We start from the raw sequence: 17,079 nt of genomic DNA, 5'->3' as shown, positions 1-17,079 counted from the left end.
CATTACAGAAGGCTGGTCTTGGAAGGCCACCTCTCAATGAAAAAATAAATGTTATCTTGTTTAAAAAGGCATTGAATTATACAGTACTGGCTGTGGTAAATGAGGAAAAAACCCAACGAATAAAACTCAACCCAAAATGCATGACTTGTTTATTTGTTGAAAGCTCACCTAAACTCTCTTCTGATGCATTAAGCAACTCACATATTCTTAAGTAGAGATTTTTATGACAGAGCTGAAGAAAATGGAAAAACACAAAATCATAAAGAAATTACTAGAGATTAAATAGCTTTATTGCCAAATCAGCACACACACAGCTAATGGAAAATATTTTCTGCAGACAGATGGGATAGTCAGATATCCCAGGAGCAGAAGTATGAAGTATCTGTTAGGATTCTTTTTTATACATTTGCATATAAATATAAACATCATTAGTAGGGGTTAATTGCCCTGTAGGAACTAAAGTGTGAGCATTAGAATCTTGAGAGTTGCTGATTTGGGGTGAGTTATTTCTTTTTTTTAAATATATATATATTATCTCCATCACCTATCATGTCTGGTACTGCATGGCTGCAACAGATAATTACTACCATTAAGAATCTCAATCACAAAATCAAAACCATTTGGACTGGCTTCCAGGGCCACCCAGCACAGTAAGTAACCACAGTAAATGACTGTATTAGTTGTTTTGCTCATGCATATTCATAAGGACACTTGATTTGACTTTCATAGTAGGGGGTTTGTAAAAGCTCATCTACAGATTAGACCCTACAGAAGACTGAACATCAAAGGTAAGAAGATACACATCATAAAAATCTTTCTAAAAAGCAACAAGATTGCAAGTATTTAGCTTTTTCCTTTCTCAGGGATTTATGCTGTACAAGAGTTGGTTAATATGCCACATGAATGGTCAAAGAGAAGTTGAGTCATCTGTGATGAATGCCCCTGACTTCTGTATAATATTTTGTAGTCTGTAAGATGTATGACAAAGACAGTGGTATTAGAACACTAATATCAGTTTAAAAACCTACTTAAATTTCAGATATTGCTATGTTATTTCACACTTGAGAACTTAAATGATACTTGATTTCAATCTTAAACTCAGACAAGACCTTGTTGGCATTTTAAAAAAGCCACAGTGCACACTCGTGATATTCAGGTAGTGTTTGTTGTTGCAGAACAAGCATGTTAAATTATGCTTTAGTACAAAGAAATCTAGTAATCTTTACCTTTAAAAAAACTACAAGCCCCTATTTTCTAAAAATGAAGTGCTGATTGTTGAGGTACGTCTGTGTAACATAACACCTAGCAGGCTTTCTCCCTCTCATGACCTACCCAATATGGATGCACAGCAGGGATGTGGGAAACATTGATTATTGACAGGAATGGATTTCCAGACAGTTGTGACCATTTTTTCTGGTTTTTTATTTGCTTCACCTGCCCATTTTGAAACTCATCTGTCTTTTTCTGCTTCTGTGCCCAGTTTCTTATTTTTCTATTCATTACTCCTGGCAGTTTCTTTCCTATCAAATGATGAATACTTTCTGATAGAGTTTCTCAGAAAATAGCATTGGGGTTGGAGAACTGAGTGCTTGCTGGAAATACCTGCAAATCTAACTTTGGCATTCGTTGTTATGTTCATACATATCATCCTCTTTACATGTAGTTGGTCAGTGCCAAATGGAAAATTCTTCTTCTGCTTTCCAATCCTGAAGAAGAATTCTTGCCAAACATTCAAGAAGCAAAATATGAATGTTGGTTTCTGATTTGCACATAAATAGCTCAAAACAAAATACATTGAAGTGCACATATGAAAAGGTTAACAATTCTTCAGTTGTCACTGAGAACTGTATAGTGTTTGGCACCTGTTTACTGAGATCATCTTTTAGCATAAAGGTGGTAGGTAACAGAACAACCAGTTAAGGTTTTCTCAGTTCATATTTTGAGATTATTGCTTCTAACCTGATTCCAGAAATTGGCAGTTGCAATTTTACCATGGCAGTTTGACAGGTCAGTCCTTTTAAAAAGTTAATTATTTGAAAATTAAGATAAAAGGACATATTTTCAGGACTGGAGAATTCTGAACTATTTAGGTAACATCAAAACCAAGCAATACAGCATATACCACTACTGCTATTCTATATTTTGAAGTATTGATTTAATGTAATGTAGTAAAAGGATTTTATTGCTTTTCATTTTCACAGTTTTGGTCATCAGCACTATATTCCAAAATAAACCCCCAACTTTATTATAATGATGAAGTTTTTGTGGAAAACTATTCCACTGAAAATTTCTGCTACACTTATTCCCAGGGTTATCTCATTCTCAGTACCATCTAGTCTCATCATTTTGTTACTTTTGAGTGCAGAGGCATAGTACATAGAACCGTGTACCTCTGAAAGTCACAGCAAATTGATCAAATTCTTGCCCTCCTAGAACTCTAAGTGGATTAGGAAAAGTGGATTAGGTAGCCAGAAATTACTCTTTTTAAGTGTTCATACGTTGCATTTTGCAGATGTCAGAGTAACTGTTTAGGCTGGAAATCGTTTGCTTGATAAAATGAAATATAAATGAGAGTTAATAGAAGATAGATAGTCCTAGTGTATGAAGAGGATATTCCACCTTCTTTTCCTGATACCCTCTGTGTTTCTGCCTCAGCATGGTCTCCCAGTGGTGCTATAATCCAGCAGAACAATCACTTTATCAGTACTGCATGCTAAAATCTAGCCTTATTGCTTTAATGAAGAGAAGGCTTAGATATTGCTGGAGAGTTTCCAGTGAGATGTGGTAAATTAATGCAGTTATTACTACTTTTGCTACATGATCCTTATTCTGAGTTGCCAGATGTGGAGTTTGCTGAAGTATTTAAAGTATTTCTTCACCAGTCTTCTGTATTGCAAAGGTTTTGAATTTAAGGATTTTGTTGAGTCCTTTGTCTCTTAAGAAGGGTCCTCATTGGTAACTGACTTGTGTCCTCCCACTAGAAAATGCTTGGAATTTTGGAGGTAAACATCTTTGATTCTATTGACATTATTGAAAAATGGAAAATCACTGAATTATCTGGTGAAAGGATTATGGAATTGCTGAGATATTTATATACAACCTACATAACAGCTGAGCACCTAAATGCTGGTTTGGTTTGAGGCCTATCACTAAGTTAATGAACATGAACTAAAACAAAGCAGGGGGAAAAATAATTTTAAAAAATGGTTTTTTGCTCTTCTATTAGAAGTTATATGAATCCTATGGATTCAATAAGCCAAATTTACAGGAGACTACATGATACTTCCTGGCTGGTCTAAGTTCTGTTACGTCTTCAAGAAAACTGGTTTTGTTTTGCTACTCACCTTTTCCCTTTGACCACCTTAAAGTGCCTGTAAAAATTCTAATTCTCTCAGTTTCCAAAATATGCTGGGTGAAAATCTCTGCATCTGGGCAAGCAAGAAGGGACATTTATCCTCTGGAAAAAGTCATCCTATCTGCCAAGATGAATTTATTATCATAATTCTTGCAAAGATAAATGAGTTTATGCCATATTTCTTCCTTGGCTCTCTTTTACTGTGAGAGAAAAAACCAATTCATTGATATTGAAATTGTGCAATTTACAGAATTTAGCTCTTAAATGAATCTTGGTGAAGTGGATTTAATTTACGTCAAGGAAGTTCATGTCTGGTGGTATAGTACGGCTCTTTATAGCATTTAAGATTTCTCATGCTTAGAGAAAGCAATTCTCAATTTAAGAAAACTTGAATTAAGATAACTTTGTGTCGGAATATGTGCAGCTTGGCATTTGTGTATTTTTCCATGTCAGTGAGGCACAAAGGAAATATTGTGGACACGGAACTTCCCCCCAGAAAATGGCAAGAGATTTAATAACAAGACTCTTCTACTTACAATAGATATCTGCTATTGCCTAAGAAAACAGTTAAATAACACTACCTTGTCTTTTTCTAAGTCTTCAGTTTTACAATTTAAATTATACAAGAAAATATTAGTTCTTTGTATCATTGTTCATTTAAATGCAGGACATGGACTCAAAGCAGAAAAGATACAGGGATATGTGAAAGTGACTTTGAACTTCTGAATTACATTAGAGATGTTTAAATTCTTCTTTGAAGGATGAAGACAGAACCAGACTTAGGTCTGTAAGATTAGCCACAGGAAATAATCAGCTAAATTAATAAGTGGCTTGAGAATGAGTGAATGGAATCGTAGAATTTTAAAGGCAGGCATTAGCTGGTTAGCCTAGGTTAGGTTTCCTTTAGAAAAGGTAATAAAACTTCTTTCAGGTCATGCCATATTGTGACCTTTTCATGATGCTGATGTAAATCTAAGATCAATACTCAGGGAACATAGCCCAGTACAAAAGCACAGACTGAATGCACTTGCCCTTCCCACCCAAACTCTATTTCTTTACTGTTTTGGGTTAGATTGTCACTTATGTTGGAGAAGGCAATAGTGGTTAAGATAAGTAGGACAGGAAGAAATGGTGACTGTTTTATTGCTTCTTCACATTTAAGGTGACACTCTATTTAAGCTACCAAAAGATCTGAGGATTACAGGAGTCTTGCTTGACAGGACATCTTCTGGGTTTTTGCAGCTGAGCGTTTCTCAACTTTGTGGCTATTTCAACTGCTCCACAAGTTGGAGGAGGAGCTCACTAGCAGAACAGTTGTCCTCATGAGGTAATGGGAGTGTTGGAACGAACTGTTAGCAGCAGGTATGTAGGGCCAGGCTGCTGTGGTACCTCCTGTCAGGATCCTTGCCCTGGCTCCCACCTTGCCCAATAAGTCATCAACAGCTTCGGCAGTATAAGATGAAAACTGAAGCCTGCAAAGAATCTGAACCAAATAAATTGCAAAACATATTTCATATGCAAATTGATTTCAATCGATTTCAAAATTAAGTTCAGTCAAATTGCTTCTTTCAGTATTCCATACTTGTCCCTTGCTGTCTCCTTATGTCTGCTACATTTTGCACTCTGAGTGGGTGATTATAAAGTGGAATGATTGGCTGTCAGTATCAAGGTGGCTCTTTACCTGTTCATACTCAAACTTTTAAGTCAAAACATATTTTGGATAATTTTCATGAGTGTTTTCCTTATAATAAGATTCTTGTATTGGGAAAAAAAAAGGCAGTGTGTGAAAGAAAGAGAAATAGTTTTGAAAGAACAGCAGAGCAAATTTGGAGTTTATATTTGAGCAAATATTTTCTGGAACTTGTGTAGGGCATTTTACTCAGTTTTAGTGTTATGTAGTAAATTTCAAAAAACAAGAGAATTTTCAAGAGCTTATCTTCAAGTGCCTGACAAATTATTCTTGCGTTAATAATATTTTGTCATTGTCATGTTTTTGTATGTTCATGCTTAAAAATATGAATATATATATATGATAATCGATTTGAGGCCACTTAGCTCATAATAACCTGACTTTCAGTATTTTTATACCTATGATCCTGGTGCAGAGAGGTTTAATTACATAAAATGACTACACTGATTCCATGATCAGATGTGGGAAAACCAACACCAAAAAAACCCAAACCAAAATGAAAAACATATGAATAGCAAAAGGCAAATCAAGTCTTAATTTAGACATGTGATATGTTTAAATGCACTTAAACTGATGCATAGTTTCCATGGAGGGTGCGTTGTTAAATATCTTTGCCAGTTTGAAGACTGGTTGTAAGCCAAGCTAATTATTCTGCTCAAAATGATAGCACCCTCTAGTGTGAAAGGATGCAGTGAAACCTCCAGTAGTGCAAACTGCCGTACAATTTCCTGTGAATTATAGCTCTTCCACAGTTTGTGGTTTTTTTTTTAATAGTCTCTAAATATTTTGTAAAACAATTATCCTTTTATTTTTTAAATAGTGTTTTGGATGTGGAAATTACTTCTTGTAACATTGACAGGAAAGTACTTAGAAGGTAACATTAATATGATGTAATATTTAGTATTATAACTGCTGGTTCTCATTAGATCTCAGCAAATGAGTCATGATGAATCTTGATGCATTTTCATTACTGTGGTTTTTACTTTTGTTCTTGTCTTAAAATTTGGGTTAGGTTTGTTTTGGTTTAATTACCCAGGAACTAAATGGTAACATGCAATGTTACCATTACTAAATGGTAATATGCAATTTTAAGATTGAAATGGTGCTCAGAGTGATGGAGTTTAAGTCCTCAAATTCAGAAATACAGAAAATTATTAGTTTTGTCTTCCTTATACTCCTGTGAAAACTCAGCTCTTGTTTACATGTTGGACCCTTGTACAGTAAACTTAATCTGCAGTCGGGGATGATAGAACACAACTATGTAAGGCCTTTAAAATATTTTTTGTCCTAGTTCATGGCATTTTATCTAGATCTTCTGTAGTATGGGCAGTTTCATCACTGAGGTGGCTGTCCTAACCAGCTGACACAAGTTACTTTCATGCAATGAACAGCATATACATTTTCAGTGATGACACTGGCAAATATTTCTTCAGCTATATGAGAGGAAAAGGAACTCATGTATAAAAATACCAAAAAACTACACTAGGACTGATGCTTTTCTGTGTGCAAGGAAGGATTTTCTCAGTCATTAGCTTCTCTTTCACAAATGGAACATGCAACCGTCTGTTGTGACTGGTAGTAGGAAATGTTAAGTCCTAATATTACAACATTTTTAATATGTCTACTTCCATTTCCGTACTTGTATTTAGTTTAGCTCTCTGTATATGTATGACTGAAACGAAAGTTCAAACCACTGACTCGCTATCATGGAATACCTACTGGATTATTAATATTTTAACATTTTCCTTTGGCAAATATGAAAGCAATTGTGGGTCAGTATAGTACTAGAAGAAATAAACTGCTTCTGGATACAAGCAAGTTAATTGTTGTCTGATCAAGTAGCATTATTTTGAGAGTTGCGTATCAAAGGATGGAATAATATTTCTCCTTTTCTAATAGCACCTCTTTCTATATGACTCACATTTGATAAAATTCTCTTTGAGAAAAAGATAAAGTTCATCTTAAATAATAATGATTTGCATACTCCTATTATGACAGCTGCATTATTCTGAAAAGTGTGCTGTGCTATTTCAATGGCTTCTGAAAACAAAAAAAAAAGGTGAATTTCTGGCTGCAAAAAAAAAAAAAAATCAGAACAAATGTTCTCAGCATGTAATTAGGCCATGTATAATATGAACATTGTTCTTGTGACTGCTTTTATAATTTTTACATGGTTATTTCCGAAAGGTTAAACATTATGCATGCAGTCTTTATTATATTACACACATAATTTGGAAAAAAGCATTTCTCTGCACTAAAAATAATAAATTAAAGAAATAGATTCATTGTGTAGAGAAAAATTTATTTCTCAAGCCTCAAATAATTTAATTCCTTTTTATTCTGTGCAAAAAGTAATTTTCTCCTAGGGGGAAATTATTGCTTAACGACTGTTATGTATTCACTGGCAGTCTTAGCCACTCAGCCAAAGATATTTCTAAAAAGGAAGTAGAGAAAGCTGATTGAAGTCAAATCCTTAAACTAAATATGAAAAATAGAAGACTTAAGGCTTTCTATGTTTCTTTCACAAAGAATCCGTAATGCTCCTGACATTGGAAACCCATATAAAATAAAACTGGGGTGACTGGCATTGTCCCAGTATCGTTGATGTACAGTCACTCAGATGTTTATTTCTCTCAGTACTTTTGTTCGCATCCAGGATGATGCACAAACAACAGAAAAAGGTTATTCCGGCCAGGAATGAGGAATTCCATTTTACAATATTTTTGCTCATTACTTATTTTGCTTTTGTTATTGTAAGATTATGTTAATAACTGGAGGACAGAAAGGACAGCTAAACTGGTTTTAAGCAGAAACAACATTCATGGCTGTCACTGCTGACATGCTTGGATACCAGCATTAGCAGTCATTTTAAGCCTATAATAACCACCCACTCATGCAGCTAAGACTGCTGCTAAAAGCCAGCGTGAAGATGACATTGAAGCAGACCACTACGTATTGTACCAGGCAGGTGCAGAAATGTGAATGGTATATGGAACATTTCAAGTCATTAACTGCCAGCCTCATTGTATTTCCATTACGATTGATGGTAAAATTGTGTTGTGTATACTTGCATAGGGCCTATGGCTTATTACTCAGATACTTCAGTTGAGTCAGACTTTGTGTAGGTTATTAGTCTCTCTCCCTCATTGTCTGCATCAGTACATAAGAGATGAGACCTCTTTCCATCTCTACAGGCTGAGGATGTGGGTTACTGAGAAGACATTCTCAAGGATCAATTGTTATCATAGGAGTTTAACGACGTTTCTGTGTAGTACTGATGTGATCTATATATATATATATATATAAGCAGTATCTTCAATACAGAAACCATAACTATCCAGGCTAGAGAGGCAAAGTCAAAGAAAATGAGATGTTTGTTTATTAATATATGGAATGTATCCAGAACAGGAAAGCAGTATACTGTATGGGTGAATGGTCTAGAATTTAACACTAAGTGCTGGAATACAGGTAACAGGATGTGCTCCTCAGCAAAGATAGAAAGAAAAGGGGAGATGCAAGCATCAAGGATTTATCAAGCTTACACACTGCCAAAGCATACATGAAAAGAGAGACAGGGTATTTCTAAGATAAATATATACCCCACAATCCAAAAACACTGATGGAAGGGAGGAACCTAGCTGTTTTGGAGCTTTGTATGTTTACAAACAGGATTCTTTAACACTTGCGCTTGGTGATCAAGTTCTGTGTTTCTAAATGTGTCCCCATAAAAGCTGTTTTGATTTAGACTTTCCCAAGAAAAATCATGTCATTTCATTGTGTATTTATAGCTTGCAAAAGCAAGTTGTAGATAGTGACTGTTGCTGTAGGTATCAATTTTGTCTGAGATGGGAATAAACTAGACCTAATGAACCAATTTTTCTGTCTCTATAGTGAAGAAAAATCTCAATTTTTTAAACTGTTAGTAGTACACTAGTATACCAGTTCCCCAAAATGAACTCTTCTTCTCCAATCCTGTTCATTGCTGAAGGGGCTGCCTGGATAAACAGGCTTCCTCCTGTCATAAAATCATAATATGCATTATGACATTATATTTTGTTGTCATGGAAGCAATTGCAGTGATATTCTTGATTCTGATGTGAATCTTAACAAGTCTTTTACCAGCCATCAAGTTTCAGGCTGAGGGGCAGGTTCTTGCTTGTGTTATTCATTCCCCTTCAGAGAGCCTGTCAGTCATTCATTACCAGGTCGCATGTCTGACATAAACCAACAATCTCACTAACCTTCATAGCTTTACAACCTTTCCATTCGCATTAGCATGTTCAAGTTCTGGCATTAGCACAACACAACACAGGTGTTTTGTGGCCAGGCATATTTCAGGGGATAATCTTACACGTTGAGATAGAGAGAAATTATGGTGAAGTTTGTGAGATTAGGAAGAGACTGATTTGCACATTCTTGGCATTTACAAAACAGGGGCTGTGTGTATCAAAAGAAAAAAAATCTGTCTTCTGTTATTGTTGAATCTTTGTTCTCTATCTACTGGTTTTATCACAGAGCTATGTCTGCACCTTAGTGGTACAGAAGGTGACAAGACATTCCACTGGACTCCCAGTATTCAGTACAGAAATGGAGATTTCTCTTGGTTTGGTTGTAAGAAGAAATCTACCTAGAAAGATAATTCTTAAAGTTCCTTGCTTTTACAAATGTTTTTCCTCATCATGCTCTGTGTGTGATACTCAATTTCATATGGCCACGTGACTGCAACTGGGAAACTAGGGTTCATTGTCCTTTTCTCCTGGCTGTTCAGAAGAACAGCAGGAATGCACTCCTGTTCACACAAGTTATTAGTATTACTTGGATGTGTTTGAATTGCAAGCTTTGGCTATGCCTTACTGACTGCCCTAGCTAACCTCACCCTGTCAGTCTTCTCCTAGCTCCAACACAGAACTGCTTTTGGCAGATGGCAGAGAGCAGGACTGTGAGAATGCACTACCCTCATATACCCCTGCTGGCATTCTACACTAGTGTGAGTTCTGCTTAAATAATTCATGGGAAACTAACAGGGATTTCTCTCCCAATTTATTTTATTGTTTAGTCCAGAAAGCTATTGATGTATCAAGGTGTTAGTCTTTAACATGCAGCTAGAGAATTCATTAGAATTTTGGGTCCACATATTGCTTCAGTGGAGCGTTAAAACTTGGTTTAGATGGCTAGATAAATTTGGATTTAGAGACCAGGTTTAATCAGTCTGAATGCCACTGAAATCCTGGAAGTCTGTACCTGCCAACAGGCAACATTAGATCTAGAATGCTGGTAGACTTCAGGCCAGGTGAATGCAAGCTGTTTCATTACAGAGCTGTGACAGTTATTCAGCATTGTGATCCTCGGTTTACTAATTGAGAAGCCAAAAGCAAAAAATATTTACTTATATTGTTGAGGTTTTGATTGTCAAAACACTCCAGCAATACAGGGTGAGTTGTGAGGGTTTCTTTTCCAGTTTGACGAAATGTTAACATTAAAGGAAATATTTAAGTAGGAAGATGGAAAGAGATTTTAATGTCCCTTTCAGACAAGAACAATTCTAGCTGTTATTAAAAAAAAAAAAATAGTTCATTATAACACTTGAGAATGCTTTCATGTCCTTTTAATAGTAGTAGGCATTGCAGGTATGTTCTATTAATTTTAATCCTGATTTCACAAATGAATGTACGTATAATGCTGTGTGATAGCAGAATCCTAGGCCAGGTCAAAACTACTAATTTCTCCTAAGATGTAAAGGTACAGTGAAAATTTAGTGAAAAGGTTTATAGTTTTCACCAGTATAGTGAAAATGTTTATACTGGCCATGCTGGCAAAAGAACCACAGAGTACATGGTTCCACAAGCAAAACTGAGCTTTACCCACAAGGGCTTATTTCTTTCAGAAGGGATATTTTCACTTTCTGATACTGACTGTGGCAATTTGAAAATAATAATAATTTTGGCCAGGAGTGTCTGAGCAGAATGCTGTACTCTTATTGTTACATTACCAAACATTTCAGCTGTGGTCTTTCCACTGCTTCGGTCCCACTGAAGGCTTCAAAAATGGGATTCATTGATGCTTTGATCTCCTTCTGGTGATCTGTAAAGAAGGAATTTCATCTACCTGCGCAATGATCTTTTCAAAACATCACGCACTGCTTGTTCTTGACACTCATATTACAGGAACTGATGTACAATCTCTTTACTCTTGATGAATTTTCCCCTTCTAAGACTATGAACTGAAGCTTAAGCTTCAAAGTTTCTATTAAGCTGCAAGCAGCTGAAAATTGGAGTTGCAATAGAGGATGCCATTTTTGTAACCAAAAGAAGTTGTGGCTAGCTCCACTGTGTGATTATACTTAAGCATAATGGTTGCAGCTAATTGTAGGGGAGGGTAACCTTCATCTTAGAAATAACTGCTGAAAGAAAAGTTACCGTTTTATTCCTCACAGGAAGTATACTGGCATTGTCATCCCTCTTCACTCCAAAGAGTTCACCACCTTTTTTTCTTACATACCTAGGTTATTTATTCTATCTGTTGTTCCCAGTCAGTATTGAATTTCTAGAACACACGTTTTACTTCTCTTTGGGATCTGAAGAATAGGTATATAAAAGTGTGTCTGTTTTCCAGGGAAATCAGACAAAAATTTTGTGGTTTGTTTTACAACCATTTCTGCACTTAAAACCATCATAGTTACACTGACACAGCAACTATGATTACTGCAAGGATGTAGTCACATGCTTAATTGAAAGTCTGCCTTACATTTAGAAAATATAAGCATCTTAATCTTCTTTTCTGCTTCAGACCAACCCAGAAATAGTTATATTCATATTGCTCATAAAATTAAGGGTGAGGAAAGCAATGCTGTATCAAAGGAACTGAATTTTAACTACCTATTCTTCTTATATTAACGGACAAGCTCCCACAGCGCTTGAAGCATTTCATGCTTTCCTGCACTTTGAAGTACAAGCTACAAAAGTAACTTGCTAATGCATTGTGCCTTTTTTAAAGCTATATAAAACAGAGCTATGTTCTCTTCTAGGAATGTCATAATAACCAGGAAATAGTTCAGCAACCAAGTATTAAGCTCACACGTTAGTCTAAATACATTCAATTACTTTGCATGAAGACTGCTGTTACAATGGGATGCAGAGTGTAGCTTTATTTCCCACAATTATGAAGTCGTATCAAAAGTCACTTGATGCTCACAGTTTTATCACACATTAAGTGGGAGAATGGCTTGAATGGAGAATAGCAACCACAAAAATAGCCCCAGTGTTAAAGCTTCATATGATCAACATTACCAGTACAAATAGTAGCTCACTAAAATGTCATTGTGTTATTTCTTAGGGCAAGTTTAAAGAATATAGGGAATCTTTAAAATAGCATATTAAAATATTGTGGCTCAGTAAGTATGTAACAGAACAGCAGCATTTGAACATTTTGGATCCGCGTCATCCTTTTGGTATTAAACATGACACTGATGTAATAGGAGATGTTCAGGGAGTATAAAGGCACTGCATCTACTTGGAAGTACAAAAGCAGATAAACTACACCCTTGAGAGGTAAGGAAACATGCTAGGGCAAAATAAATACGCTTTGGAAAGGGTACAGTATATGCTTCCCCCTTTTTCATTCATCCATTTCTCTTCCTACAATGTCTTTTTGTGAAGGAGGGAGGGGAAAAAAGAGACTTTTAAATTTTTTAATCAAAAACCTGTTTTCTCCTTTTACTGCATAGAGTTTATATGAGGGAAATGAAGCACAGGAGATGCAATAACAATAGCCAAAGGCATTTTGTGTTGCATTTAGCAAGAGTGTATACTTAAAAACAAAACTACCTGAAAATCTTTATGGAGTGAATAGTAAAAGCTTTAATTAAGTCAGGTGATCTTTCTGTCATGAAAAAAGTTGTTTCTGTGCCTGACACCTTCCTCAGGACCTTCCCAGATATTTGATTTTTTTCATAATGGTAAAACAAGTAGTCTGTTGCAGCTCCAGAGGGTCTTTGAGAAGACCAGTAGTCTGAGAACTTGAAATGAGCGCTTTGTTCCTGACATAAATTCCTTTTTGATTCCCAAATGCCATAGCTATTTTCACTAACCTGTTAAGGCCTTTTCTTATATAATAGAGCTTTCTGGTACTGGATTCTCTCTGACAGTCTCTCTCAGTCACTGCTAGCATCCTCTGGCTGTTCTCTCAAACTGTTCAGCAAAAAGTGAAACCATGTGCCTGATGAATCATTACTCTTGTCACTGTATTCAGCACTTCAAGTGTATATATTCAGTCATCCAAATCTGCATATTCGCTCCTTTCAACATATTCTGTCTCCCTTTGTCAGGGAAATCCATAGGAATTGTTTGTTTCTCTGATATTGGTCAAGGATAATTATAAGTAATAAAAATGATTGTAGGGAGTAGTTCCTGTGGAAATAATTTGATTGTCATGGTATCCATTTTGAATTCTTTGGACTCCTCATTTGCTTGGACACCTCATTTGCTTGTACACAATCATGCAAATAGTTTATTGATTGCAGGGGCTATTAGACTTTTGTGTTGTAATAGATCCTTCAGGTTTTAAAAATTTTTATTATGAGTGCAATTAACAGGCTAAAATATTTTTATTTCTTAAAGGAAATCATAGTACCCATCCACTCAGAACTGCTGAGAGAATTTGATAGCATCAGCAGTGTTAGCTGTGATTTTTAGGCTAGGGTAATTGTCTTGTAAAATAGAATTCAAAAATAATTCAGATGAACAAATATGATACGAAATAACAGAAGAGCCTGAGGTATAGCATGAAAGTTTAATTGGAAGAAATATCAATAACTTGAAACACAGTGACTCCAAAAGTCATAGCAGTATTTTCAGGATCTGCCCTTGAATTACCTCATTTAGTAGTTTCAGAATTCAATATATTTACCTACTGTGGCTTTCCTGAACTGTTTACTAAAAGTGCTGGGTTTATTAATATTATTTACTTCATTAAAAAAAAAAGGCAGGATTTCTGGAAATGTATAACGAATTGCAAGAAGAGGGCCAATATCAAGGAATAAAAATTTCAAATTTCAATTTGGGAAACCTGGACTGAGTTTCTAGTTTTAATGTGACTAGTCAGTCTTAGCAATCATACTAAAACAAAACACTAGAGAAGACAGAGAGGTAGATAAAAAGTTAAAGGGAAGATGGGATTACTGTAGTTATAACTCTGGATACTTAAGCTAAGACATTATTTATAAATGTACTTTTTTTTTTTTGTCCCAAAATGCAAAGCACACATAGTTTTCATTGATGTTGGGTTTAAAAGGTAGTTCTCAATTTCATACTTCTTAGTCAAATCAAAGCCCAATTTTCTGAAACACAGAAATATAATTAGATGTGTGCATTTGGAGACAAATGAGATTGAATCCTAACTTTTTAATTAAGGATTAAGATTTTATTCAGAAATTACTCAGATATTTTTGTTCTTCAACTCTCTGCATTGCTGCTTTAACTTTATTAATAAACAGGAAAAGAATCACTCATATAGTTTCTTACATGTAATCAAAATGAGGCTTGAGAAATTTTAATCCAAAAGGCATTTGGTGGATAAATCATAAGACAGTTACTTCAAATAGGATTCGAAATCTGGATGCTTCCAGAAGTTAGAGACAATGTTTAGGTAGACTAAAATATTATACATTTTAAATGCACTGTGATGTCTGAAAACCATGACAGTTCTTTGTCTTTCTACTAAATCAGAACTTCTTATTTTTCTGATGCTACACAGGCATCAAATTTTCAAAACAGGTAGACTTATCCCTGCTGGGAACTTTGGCATCAGTAGTCCAATATAGACATTAGAATAGTTGTATATATGTGTTTAAAATATCGTGCTAAAAGGATTGGAATAATTGGTAAAGACTTGAATATCCATTCTAAATAGTCTCATAAATATACCGTTCTTAGATTGTGTTTAAATTGTGAATCACAAAGTTGACAACAGTAAGGTCAAATCTGGGCTAGATAAACCAAGTGGGCTGTCCCACTCTTTTAGTTCTGTTTCAACAAGGGCCAGAAAAGGATAGGTGGCCTCGGTTTCCATAACTTTTATCTCCAGTACGTAGAGAAACGTTCTGATACACCTCAGGATTAACATTGCCTTGATTACAAGAGAAGCTCAGGCATTTTCCAGGAGATAATAACACTCCTTCATCAACTTGAGATAAACCCCAGGCATCACTGAGAATGTGATGCTTCAGTCATCCTTCCTCTACACTTCCTCCTCCTGTCCTGTCTCATGCATCTGCTTTCCTAGTAACCTTTGTTTTAGAAGTCTGATTTAACTGGTCAGAACTGCTTGTTTTCATCGTCCCCTTTGACCACAGAGAAGTGTATCAACCATATCACAAACGGTCCTGACATAGTATGTATTTGCCATTTTCAGGGAGCTGACAAGTCCTAGATGTCTGCCTGTCTTTCCCCACCAGTTTGTCAGGAACTGAGCGCCAGGCATGAAAATATGAGCTGCTGTCTTGTTCCTTTTCTCATTGGTATTGTTGCATCTTTCTGGTTTTGACATCAGCTCTACCCCCACCTCTAGGTAATTGTACACCACCATGGATGTGTTGAGATGCTCGTTATTACGCTTTTCTTATGAAGAAAAGGGGCGTTTGAATGACAACAGAAGTTCATGTTGATTTATGACTAGTGGGATTATCAGAGTTCAAAGCTATTTGGATACACTCTTTTGGTTTCAAGGTGCGTATTCAAGACAAGGGTAAAGTAGACTTCAAATCAGAAAATCTAAAAGATCAAGAATCAAGAAGGTTGGAAGAGACCTCAAGGATCATCGAGTCCAACCTGTCACCCTAAACCTCATGACTATCTAAATCATGGCACCAAGTGCCACGTCCAATCCCCTCTTGAACACCTCCAGGGATGGTGACTCCACCACCTCCCTGGGCAGCCCATTCCAATGGCCAACCACTCTCTCTGTGAAGAACTTTCTCCTCACCTCCAGCCTAAACCTCCCCTGGTGCAGCTTGAGACTGTCCTCTTGTTCTGGTGCTGGTTGCCTGGGAGAAGAGACCAACCCCCTCCTGGCTACAACCTCCCTTCAGGTAGTTGTAGACAGCAATGAGGTCTCCCCTGAGCCTTCTCTTCTCCAGGCTAAACAGTCCCAGCTCCCTCAGCCTCTCCTCATAGGGCTTGTGCTCAAGGCCTCTCCCCAGCCTCGTTGCCCTTCTCTGGACATGCTCCAGCAATTCAACATCTTTCCTAAACTGAGGGGCCCAGAACTGGACACAGTACTCAAGGTGTGGCCTAACCAGTGCTGTGTACAGGGGTACAATGACCTCCCTGCTCCTGCTGGCCACACTATGCCTGATGCAGGCCAGGATGCCATTGGCTCTCTTGGCCACCTGGGCACACTGCTGGCTCATGTTCAGGTGGCTGTCAACCAGTACCCCCAGGTCCCTTTCCACCTGGCTGCTCTCCAGCCACTCTGACCCCAGCCTGTAGCTCTGCATGGGGTTGTTGTGGCCGAAGTGCAGCACCCGGCACTTGGACTTGTTGAATGCCATCCTGTTGGACTCTGCCCATCTGTCCAGCCTGTCAAGGTCCCTCTGCAGAGCCCTTCTACCTTCTAACAGATTATTACTTATATGTGTATTTATGGCACATCTGCCTTACAGCTATTAGTTTCAAGAATTGTGTCAGCTGTTAATTCTCCTCCCACACTCTCCATTGTATGACTCTTACAAATGTCGTGCTGCTTACAATCAATAATTTGATGTGATGCGTTTCATATATCACGAAGCCTTCAACATTATGAGTTAAATTGCAACAGATGAATCTAAACTCTTTTCCTAAAGTACAAGAGATGAAGACTGGGAGGGCATAATGGTCTAAACCAGGAACATGGTAACTAGGCATCATAAGATCAAGTGTTTTGTTGCAAAGAACAGCAAGATGGAACCAACATTAAGCCTTCAAAAGACCAAGGCTTCAAAAGAAAACAAATAATTTATTGTTGTCTGTTGGTGTCTAATATGTAAGTAGGACATGAGCAG

The sequence above is a fragment of the Indicator indicator genome, chromosome 18, assembly GCF_027791375.1.
Source record: "Indicator indicator isolate 239-I01 chromosome 18, UM_Iind_1.1, whole genome shotgun sequence".
Classification (NCBI taxonomy): Eukaryota; Metazoa; Chordata; class Aves; order Piciformes; family Indicatoridae; genus Indicator; species Indicator indicator.
Note: the sequence above shows the minus strand (reverse complement) of the source record.